The following is a 12,112-nucleotide window of genomic DNA, read 5'->3' on the forward strand; positions in this document are numbered from 1 at the left end:
TGGTTCTGAATTCAACAGTAGAGATAATACCGAGATTTGTGCTGGCTACTTACTCAATTGTTCCACCATATTAAACTCACTATGCTTGATAAATTTTAAGAACTCTTGTGCTTCCTCCTCGTCTACAGGTATTTTAGCTTTTTGTTCAGGCACAGTTTCATGCTCATCTTCGGTCACGTACATCGTTACTTTTTCTTTCTGTTTCAGGTCACTATTTTTCTTCACAGGTTCGACCTCTTTCAAATAACATCTCCCACTACGAGTGAAATAACCTACTTCCCCAACACTTCCAGTCATGGCTTTAAGTTTTTCATCTTCAGGTGTGACGATATTGACGTCGTATTTCTATGGTACTGCTTTTATTGTCCTTGTAGGGGAAAGGAGATGATATTTCGATTATCATTTTTGGTTTCACTGGCTCCTTCTTCGCGTCATAATAAATTATTAACGGTCGGTCGACGCTATACGGGAAACCTGACCATTGATTGTTAGAGGCGTATATTTCTCCTCTATCGGCCTCTTTGCCTTTATAAAAAATCCCAATCTCCTTATTATCCATCATATTTTGCAGTAATCTCCTGAACTCCTCGCAGGATTGAATGTCGTGCCCCTCAATTCCATGAAATTCGTAAAAACTTTGACCTTTTGCATTTCTTCCTTCGAATACTCTGTTAAGATGATAGAGCAACCCCTTTTCAACTAATACCTCCCAGATTTTCTGCAGAGGTGTTCTTATTTCAGAAACTCATCTTCTACTTTGCCGTTTGTCCTCCTCTCCCACTGCGCTCACATTCTCTTCGGTGTGGTTTGAGAATGGGTTTTCGGCCGTACCGCCAGTGCCATCAAATCGCAAAATGGTCGCATCGATGAGTCCTTGAACTCTCCTTTTGAAGGCAAGGCAATTCTCCATAGAATGCCCCTGGTTCCCGGTATGGTATGCACAAGTAGCATTTGGATCGTACCATTTCAGGTGTGGAGGCTTAATGGGTGCCATGTAATGGGGAGATATTAATTGTTTCTCCAAGAGTTTTGGGTACAGTTCCCCATACGACACAGGGATAAGAGTAAATTGCAGTCTCTCGGAATTAGGCCTTGCTGGTCTTGGTTCGTTTTTGGGTTGGCTTTGAGTGGGTACAGTGCTTTGTGGGAATGTGGCGACGGGTCTTTGGTTGTTTGTGAAGTATACGGGGTAGGAAGGAGGTGGTGTTTGGTAGTAAGGGGTCTGAGGAGGATAATAGAAATTTGGAAGAGGATAATTTCGAGGTCGGGGTTGGTTTGGATATGGATTAGGGGTATAACGGCTTCCCATTCCCACCATATAGGCTTCTAGTTCTTTCTTCTTCATGGGTGCTGCCCTTTTTGAACTTTCTGAACCTTCCATCCTCCCACTTTTGATGGCATTCTCAATAAGTTCTCCGGATATTACGATATCCGAAAAATCCTTCGTAGCAATTCCCACCAGCTTGTCATATAATGGTGCTCTCAGAGTATTGATGAAAAGGACTGTTACCTCAGTCTTAGTCAGTGGAGGCTCCACTTGGGCCGATATATCTCTCCACCTTTGCGCATACTGTCTAAAGGTTTCTGCTGGTTTCTTTTCCATCATTTGTAGAGTCATTTGATCAGGCACCATATCCGATACATGCTTGTACTGCTCGCAGAATGCTGACGCCAAGTCCTTCCAGGACAGACCTTTTCCCTACTAAGCTGGTTGTACCACCGAAGAGCCGATCCTACTAGACTATCCTGAAAACAATGTATGAGTATCTTATCTTCATTCACGTAACCAGTCATCTTCCAGCAAAACATGACAAGATGTGCCTTTGGACATCTCGTGCCATCGTATTTTTCGAAATCTGGTACTTTAAATTTCAGAGGCAGAACCAGATCGGGCACCAAACTGAGCTTTTTGGCACACAATACAGAGAAGGCTTCAGTACCCTCTATTGCTTTAAGTCTTTCTTCTAAACTCCTATATTTCTCTTGAGCCTCGTGATCATCGATTTTCAACTTGGCTATTTCTACTAGATCGTCCAGATCTGGAACGAGTGGATCAGTAGGACTAGCCCCCGGGTTTGATACGAACATTTCTTGCCCCAGATTAGCAGGTGGCGCAGGTCGTTGCTCCAGGCCTGTAGGTTTCTATTGAGCGTACCCTCTTTGTGTTGCAATGGCATGTGGTGGAGTAAATCTTGGTGGATGGGGCAGATCCTGATCATGATTAGCCCTTAGCTATGGTTCCACAACGTCAGGGTTCATAGGTCCCTTTCCTTTTACCAAGGCCGACATCATTTCCATCATCTTAGCCATTTGATCCTTCTATTCAAGTGATTCCTCTCGAGATCTCACCATCAGATCCCTCGTTTCTTGCTGTGACTTAGCCAGTTGTTCTTGCAATTCCCTTTAGACTCTTTCCATCCTTTCGATTCTTTCATTGAATTCAGCCTCCATTATTCTAGCCTGTCGACGCATTCTATACAAATGGTGTGATTCCAGATTTGAAGTGTTATGACTGCGAATTATATGATTCTAACATTAGCGAGTGATTATGGGATAGGTACATGCAATGAATGAATGAATGAATGCATAAATGAATGTCAATCATGAAAGAAATGCAAGAAATGGATGTTGATTTCAAGATAGCCCCTATTTAGGCATTTCATTCATTAAAAGAGTTCATTACAAAACATTTTGCCATTTTTGATTCAGCCATTACACAAACTTCCTAGCTATATCATCATATTTCTTTACTCGTGCTATGAATTCTGATATGTTTGATCTTCGACTTGGAGGGAATTGACAAATGAGAATTTCAGCTTCTTACGATAGTTGTACCACGTGTATGGTTACCCCACGAATTTCATTGATCAAATAGCTAAGTTGCATTTCTTTTTCTTAGAGGCCCTCTTCGTAAGCATGAATGTCTCTATCATATTGACTATTCTTTTCTTCCAAAGCCTCCAAGAGAGTATCTAACTGTTGTTGACGATCTTGCAGCATATCTTCTAATTCTCGTATCCTCTCTTTTAGTTCTTGTCATTTAGATCGACTAGTTATTACCTCGGCAGACACAGCTTCATATTCGGCGTTCTTCTTTCTTAGCTCCATCATAGCCCGCGCAGCCTTTTCTTCTTCTTTCTTCACTTTCCCTTTCCAGAATTTCATCCCTCCTTTGATGTTGCTAATTTTTTCCTTCCATTCTACTGACGATTTGCCCAACCCACTATTTTTTATTGTGCCTCTTAACTTTTTATTTTCCAGATGGAGGTCCCTTAGGTCATTTCTTACGACTTCAACTTCTTTTTGCACTTTCTTGATTTAGGACCTTTCAATCTGAACGTCAATCTTCAACTGGTAATTTTATTTTTGAAGAGCACTGAGGTCCTGAGACATCTTGGCATTTTCTCATTCAAATTCTTGTCTTGCCACTTCTAACTCGGACGGCATTTCCTTCAAGAAGGGATTTTGAAAGGCGTAACTCATTAACGAAACTCGCAGGCTATTCACCTGTTGTATTCTCCATACATCGTAATCTTGAGTGAGAGTATCAGCGTACAGGGCCAACTCCATCAGATGAACTTCCTTCCAAGATTTTGTAGCGCCTTGGACCCTCTTCATATAGCCTTCACCTGTAAAAGCAAACTCGAACTGCGCTAATCCTATAATGGCGGGTATGAATTATCGTGAAGAAAATTACCTCTAGACTATTAACGGAGCATATCCAATTCTTTCCCATAGCCCGAGTAGTGGTACCCAATCTTGATTTCCAACCTTGTATAGCGGAATTGAAGGGCGTATCCACAGTGCTCTCCACATTATATCCTCAGCGTGAAGGTTCTGAAAAACTGAGACCCAATGCTGTTCAGTGACTTCCTTTGGCCATTCTTTCTTGAGATAAGCTTCCAACGGGGCAAATTTTTTTGAAAACATATAGAACGATGTGCGTTCTACTTTCCAGAAGTGACTCAAGATCCAAACATTGAGCAACTGCGCACATCCAATAAATCGTCCTTCCCCTTTCCTCCGACAACTACTCAGGGATCTGAAGGTCTCGGCTAGGATAGTAGGGACAGGGTTGATTCCTTGTTTTAATCTTTCGAAGAAATCCACCACCGCAACTTCTATGTGTCCAAGGACTTTTGGGAAGATGATCAAACCGTAAATGGCCAAAGCGAATAGATTTATCCTTTTCAACATGTCGGGATGGTTCAAAACCAAATCTCGTAGGGAAGACCATGGAATGCAAATATTTTCATTCTTCTTTTTTATCTGTTTTTCGGCCCATGCGTTAGTCATGTCTGTCAATCTCACTAATTTTTTCTTGAAGGTCATCGTCTTAGGCTCCTTCACATATACTTTATAAAATTGCACATTTTCAACACGAAGTAAAGCAACGTACTCCTCTATAGTCGGAGTCATATCATCTCGATTGAAGGTAAAACATTGGTAAGTTGGATTCCAAAATCTGACCATGGCTTGGATCAATTGTTCATCTACATTAACAGCGATCAAGTTGGCTATGTCCCCATATCTTTCAGTGAATATACCCCTAGTGTCTGAGTCCCACTGATTCCAAACCCGAACCAAATCTTCAAGGCTATTCTGACGAACATTCACAGTTAAGTGCTCGGGCAGATTGGCAATACATCCCTCCACTAGACTATCCCCTTTTTCTTTCTGAGTTTTTAGATACCAGTCCCGAACCACGGTATTCTTCTCGGTTGTTTGTATAATTGACTCTTCCATTAGAAACCCGTTTTTTGGCAACCGATCTCTAGTCAACACCTTCCTAATATGATATCTATAATGCATGATACAAAATAAGAACACAGATAAATATCTTGGTTAGTACAACAAATATGAATTACAGAAAGTCAAAATAGAAAGTGTAAATGTCAAAGAAATAAAAGGTAAGAGGCGTTTCTCTCATGTACTTATTTTGGTGACTATTAACGGACGGAGGTTCGGCATGGCTCTAATTAGGTGGCTCGTACGGTTTACTATATGTGGTTTCGGTTCTATACAGGTACTTGAATTGTCCGTACTGTCATCTACTAAGATTAGTATAAAGCCTCGGTCGTAGCCCATCACAGGCTCACGAGTTCAATTCGAGGGATTACATTTACTTATACCTATGCGAAGGGACAAGTTAACTCACAAAAGCATAAGTCATATGTAATCCGAAAGTATTCACTAGCCTGTGCGGAGGGACGAGTTAACTCACGAAGGCATAGAGTTTACTTTCACTTAAACGGACAGAGCTCGGGTAGAGAGCTCATGTTATGCAAAATACAAGTGCACGGTGTGTGGGGAGAAACTTACAAACCTTTACGTTTTATTAAAAAACTAAACTACAAAAACTAAAAAACTTAGAGCTGAAAATCAACAAGATAAAACAAGTTAAAAGAATATTTACAGCAGGATGCAAACACATGAATTTTTTCGAACACAAATTTTGAAGATCACGACTAAATATTAATTTGAACAAGGAAGTTCAAAAATTTTGACAACACATGTTTAATCCGACTCGACTCTCAAAAATGCATCCCCAACGGAGTCGCCAGCTGTAGCGACGTAAAAATTTTAGCTTTGGTCGCTAATTAGGGTGTTTGATTGAAAGTTTAGAGACCGAGGTTTGATTTTGAAATAAAAGGGAGTCGTCACCGATCGTTTTTCTTAGGTGTGATCGGACACCTATTAGATTTCTTTTTTTAAAAAAGAAAGCCGAGTTTAGGTCTACGTCAAAAGCCAGATAAAAATTAGGGTTCGGGAGTCGGTTACACGCGAGGAAGGTATTAGCACCCTCGCGACGCCCAAAATTAGTATCTTATAAACACGTGTTGTCTTGATTTTCAAAAATGCGAGTTCAATGTAACACTTAGATGTGATCCGATTGAAACATGAGAATTTTTAATCTTTTGATTTTTTAGAAGGACATACCGTTTTAATACGAGTCAATTGATGTTCACCCAACATAGCGATGAAATTGATGACTTAATGTTAAATCGGTACGTTGCCTTGATTATTAAAATCAATTAGAAAACAAGAATATGACTTTCAAAGTAATGCAAAGCAAAACTGATATGGAATAAAAATAAATGAATGAAAGAGCTAGGTATAGATTGAAGTAAATAATCAATGTGATAATAATATTAAAATGATAGAGATATTTACGACATTAAGCGCAATACGAGAATTAAACATGAAACAGAAACAATGAATATATATATAGTGATGATGTTAAGAGTATGTACGTAAAATAGGAATGAAAAAAGTTTACATAATAATACTAATATGGGTACATAATATATACATATATATATAACATATTTAAAATGAACATATACAATATACGTATATAACAGACATATACTAATAATAGTAAAAATAGCAACAATAAAAGATATATGTACACCAAATAACATATATATATAGGTAGTAATAATGTTAAAGATATATTATATATAGTATTTGAAATATATATAGAATAGTAAAAATATAACTTGTAATGCTAAAATATATATATAATATTTACATATATATAAAATAAATATTGAAGAATGTATGCACATAGGAAATATATACACCAATAATATTATAAAAGAAAAAAGAAACAAATAATACAAAATATTGAAAAGAAATAATGAAAACTACGCTATATACATATACACATATATAATGAAATATATAGTAGTATTAATAAGAAAAATAAGGATTATATAAAAATACATACATGAAATAGCATGAAAAATACATACAATTGATTTAAAATATACATATGCGTATTACAATACATACACAACAATAAAAAATAAAAGTACCAATATACACGTACATTCGATAAAGATATATAGATAAGCACATGTTAATATTAACAATGACAAAAGAAAAGTGGAGATATATATATGAAATGGAATAAAACATGTAACTAATAATACTAACAATATATATAAACTATGTATAAAAGCATATACGATACATATGTACATTAGCAATGATAATAATGTGATAGAAAGACAATTATTGACAACATTACATAAAGATATATTTAAAATAAATATATGATAATATTAAGAACACATACATAATATATACGTACTATATATAAATACTATATGTATAATATATTAAAATAGAAACATAATATACGTAGATAAAAAATATATATACATATTTACAAATGTATGTAATATAATTTTAGGATGTATGCGTAAATGTATATATATATTTAATGAATGCCTAGGTTAATGATATTAAACCATTAATAATACTAAATAACATAATTAGGTTAGTATTAAGTAAAATGATAGTGATAGAATACCAAAAATATAATAATAACATTAATTAAATATATTAATATAAATAATATTGAAATTAAAACAAAATAATAAGGAAAAGTAAAAAAAAGGATGAAAATCGAAACAAAAGCAAAGTTAGGGGCGAATTTTAAAAAGAAATAAAGAAGAAAGGACTTATTAGAACACGCGAGAGACGTGAAGGGACCAAAACAGCAATATTACCTTCCCCTCAAAACGCAGCGTATCAGTAGGGACCAAATTGAAAGGCGCTGAAAATTATGGGGCCAAATTGCAAAATCATAGGGACTTAATTACGAAATCTCAGAAAAAATGAAGGGCCAAATGTGCAAATTGCCCTTCCGCTCAAAAACACGAGGATCCTGACCTGGAGCGGGTCAGGTCAACCCGTCTCGGGGCCAAAACGGCGCATTTTTTGTTTAAACCGGGAGGGACCAAAACGCATCGTTTTGGCCCTCTATAAAAGATACAATTTTTTGAAAAAAATTCATTTGCACCTGGGAAAGAAAAAAAAAGAAAGGAAGGAAGGAGAGAAGAGGGGAGAGAGGGGAAATCCGGCCACGGGCCGGTCACTGGTTCGGTTGCCGAACCGTCGCCGGCGCCGGCCACCATGAAAGGTAAGTTTTTTTATTTTTTTATATTTATTTGTTTTATATCTTTCTATGTATTTTTTAATGTTTTTTTAGTGTTTATGTGTAAAAAATGGCATAAAACAGTAATTAAAATGAAAAATTACCTTAGGTTTTTTTCTTTTTGATTCCTCAACCTTTGATATATCGATTTGCTTTGATGTTATCCTTGTATCTAAATACTGATGGAATTGCTATTATTGCTCTGGATTTGAGATTATTTTCTTATTTCTTTTTTTTTTCAGAAACTGCCAAATCCTTTACAATTGTTGTGTTTTTTGCTTTATAGCCATTTTTACATTGTTTTGTTTCCCTAGAATTTGTTGTTTGCGTGTGCTCTTTGCCTTGCAGGGTATGGCCGGTGCTGGTGGTGGCAGAGGCCGGTGGTGGATGGGACACGGGTAGGTGCAAGTGGGCAAGTGGGAGCTGACAATGGGGCTAGGGTTTTGGTGGGTTTGGTTTTAGTTTAGGTGGGTTTGGTTGGTTTAGGTTAGTGGGTATGGGTTAATGGGCTTTTGAATTGGGTTCAAGTGGGTTAAGGGGATTAATGGGTTTAGGATAGTGTTGGGCTGAGGGTAGGTTATTGTTTGTATTTTGGTTGGGTAATTTATGAATGGCCCAAAATTGGCCTGTAACAAGGTTGTTATGGGACTATTTAAGTTTGTTTGCTTTAAGTATTCAGGGGCCTTGGCTGGTTGCAGGTGATTTTAATTTTATTTTGGATGCCTCGGAGAAGGTAGGAAGATTTATAACTGTGTGTAGAGGTTGTAGTTTGTTACAAAATTTTGTTTTTTGATCATGGTCTTTGGGATTTTGGTTGTATTGGGTCTAAGTTTACCTAGAGTAAAGCAATTTGTAATGAAGACTGAGATGTGTCTTTTTCTAATTATAGAGTGAAAAATCTTCACCGACTTAAGTCTGATTATGGACCCATCCTTGTGACTTTGAATTTGGCGATAAATAATGGTACTCGTCCATTTCGATGCCTGGATAATTGGATGCTTCATGGAGATTTTCAGTCTTTAGTAAGAAACAACTAGAAATGTGAGGATTCGATTGTTGAGAATTTGGAAAGGTTTCAATCTATTGTTATGGATTGGAATAAGAAAGTTTATGGAAATATTTTTTAACGTAAAAAATAACTCACTGCTGAACTTAAATGTGTTCAATGTATTTTGGAGTTGAGAGTTTCTAACAAATTTCATAGTAGAGAGTTAGAGCTTAGACAGAAAATTGATGAGGTTCTGAAACATGAGGGGATTTTATGGCTCCAAAAATCTTGTGCAACGTGACTTTTTAATAATGGGGATCGTAATACAAAGTATTTCCACAGTCGTACATTGGCTAAACGGAGGAGAAATCGAATTGAAGGCTTTAAATCAACGATAACGAGTAGTGCTTTAATGATGATCTGTTGAAGCACCATGTAGTGGGGTTCTTCACTAATCTTTTTCTTTAGATTATTCGGTTGATGAGTGTTTTCCGTGCAGAGGTCAGTTTCTAGTTTGTTCTTGATAGATAAAAATCACTTAATTAGACTGTTTTGGATATTGAAATTCGTAACGTTGTGTTTGGTATGGCCCCTTTCAAAGCACATGGAATGGATGGTTATCATGCTAAGTTTTACCAGTTACATTGAGATGTGGTTGGTCCTTCAGTATTCTCCATGGTTTGTCAAGTTTTGGAAGGTCATCTGATGAATCCTACTCTTAATCAAACCCTATTGGTGTTAATCCCGAAGGTTTTTGAACCCGAACTAATTACATAGTTTCGTTCAATCAATTTATGCACAGTACTCTACAAGATTATCACCAAGACAGTGGTAAATAGATTATGACGTTGATGGGGCACCTTACTAGTTCTAATCATGCTAGCTTTGTGATGGGGTGAAGTGCCATTGATAATATAGTTGTTGCGCAATAAGCGGTTCACTCTTTAAGGAATTTTAAGGGCAAGATGTTTGGGATGGCTATGAAGATAGATTCGGAGAAGGCCTATGATCGTATCGAGTGGGACTTTCAGAAGGAGGCATTATTGGAGGCGAGGCTTCCATATTTGTTAGCCAAGGTCATTATTTTCTTCTTTTTAAGTGCTTTGGAATGGTACTCTTATATACGAGTTTAGGCCTTTACGAGGAATTCGATAGGGGAATCTGTTGTCGCCTTACTTATTTGTATTCTATATGGAGAGGGTGAGTCATCTTATTGAGGAATCCATGGCACAAGAAAGGTGGAAATGGCTTTGGTTGTCTAGGAGTGGGCCAGCTTTGATGCACCTATTCTTTATAGATAATTTGTTTCTTTTTGAAGAGGCTGATAGGGGGCAAGCTTGCTTAATCAATGATATTTTGAATATTTTTTTGCCATTTTTTGAGGCAAAAAGTCAATAGAAGTAAGTCCTAAATTTTCTTTTCTCCTAATGTTCCAGTTGATATTGTAATTGATATTTGCAACATAATTGGTTTTAAACATGTGAATAATCTGGGTATGTATTTAGGCATGCCATTGCTCTAGGGGAGAGTTGGAAAGTAGAATTTTGATTTTGTAGTGGATAACGTTTGAAGGAAGCTCAATGAATAGGACGCAAAGAAGCTCTCTCTTGTAGGTAGGATTACGTTAGCTAATGTTGTTTTGTTAGCTATACCCAATTATTTTATGGGTACTGTTCATTTTCCTGTCTCTATATGTCGAGAAATTGAGAAGCACGCTCAAAAATTTATTTGAGGATCAACTTCATTGGATCATAAACCGACACTTTTAACTTGGGATGATTGTTGTCGTCCTGTAGAAATAGGGGGCCTTGGATTGCAAAATTTAGTTTATCAGAATGAAGTTTTTCTTCTCAAACTAGGCTACCAGTTGTTGACAAATATAAAGGCCTTTTGGGTTTGCGTTTTGTGAAAGGAGTATAATATGGATCGGATACTACTGGTGTCTATTACAAGGACCAATTGTTTTTTTTTTTGGAGGTCTTTGACAAAAGTATGGCCTGAAGTTCTAAAGAATGTCTTGTGGACCATTGGCGATAGTAGGACGACTAATTTTTGTAATGGCATTTGGCTAAGGTTGCATAGACCGCTCAAAGATTTCTATATTGGCACAGGTCAGCTAGTCGATGCATTACGTGTTTGTCATGTTGTGAATGTCGCAAGAGGATAGGATCGGATGAGGTTGAGGAGATGGCTTCCTAGCTCAATTTTGAATTATATTGCAGCTATGATTCCGCCATCACTGACAAGTGCGTCAGATCAGTTGATTTGAAAATGGATAGTAAGTGATAAGTTTTCATCCAAGGAAACATATAATAACCTGTAACAAATTGATTTTAATGGCTTGACTAGTTGTCAAAATCTAATATGTGGCTCCTTTGGTAGAATAGGCTTCTGACTAATGAGGAACGAGTGAGAAGGCATATGACCATTAGTAGTTGTTGCCCAATATGTGAATGTGGGGTTGAAACCAATTCCATGCAGTGAAGGATTGCTCTTTTTCAAGGGCAATTTGGATAACGTTAATGCCGAGTTAAAGTCAAGTACTTTTCTTCTCTCTACCTCTTAAAGATTGGCTGGAATGGAATTTGAAAGATGTTACTCTTTGTTTTGATGATGGGATCATTTGGAATTCTTTATTTTCCATTATTTGTTGCCTACTTTAGAAGAATCAAAATTTTTTTTGGACGGCCACAGTTGTGTGCAAGAAATTGTGGATAAAGGCACAAGTTGGACACGAAATGTTTTATCATCGTGTTCCGAACCTTGTTATTCTCATCCAACGGCAATAGATTCATATTAGGCGCGTCCAGAATAGCGTTATGTTAAACTTAATACTAATGGTGTTGTATTCTCTTCAAGGGCTTGTGCCTCTATTGGAGGCATTATTAGAGATGCTAATATGGTGTAGCAATATGGTTTTACAATAACGATTCAAGAAAGTACAATATTTCAGATGGAAATAAGGGCAATGCTTGAAGGGCTTCGCTTAGCATGGGATAAAAGATTTCGGGAGTTGGAGTGTGACAATACCTGGTTATTGAGATTATTCTTGCTAGAGGTGTCGTGGATAGCAAGCTGACAGAACTTAGAATGATACATAGCATGCTTATTCGTCTTTGGGAAGTTCGTGTCAGACAAATTCCTCGAACTCAAAATACTGTAGCAAATCTATTAAC

The sequence above is a fragment of the Gossypium hirsutum genome, chromosome A12, assembly GCF_007990345.1.
Source record: "Gossypium hirsutum isolate 1008001.06 chromosome A12, Gossypium_hirsutum_v2.1, whole genome shotgun sequence".
Classification (NCBI taxonomy): Eukaryota; Viridiplantae; Streptophyta; class Magnoliopsida; order Malvales; family Malvaceae; genus Gossypium; species Gossypium hirsutum.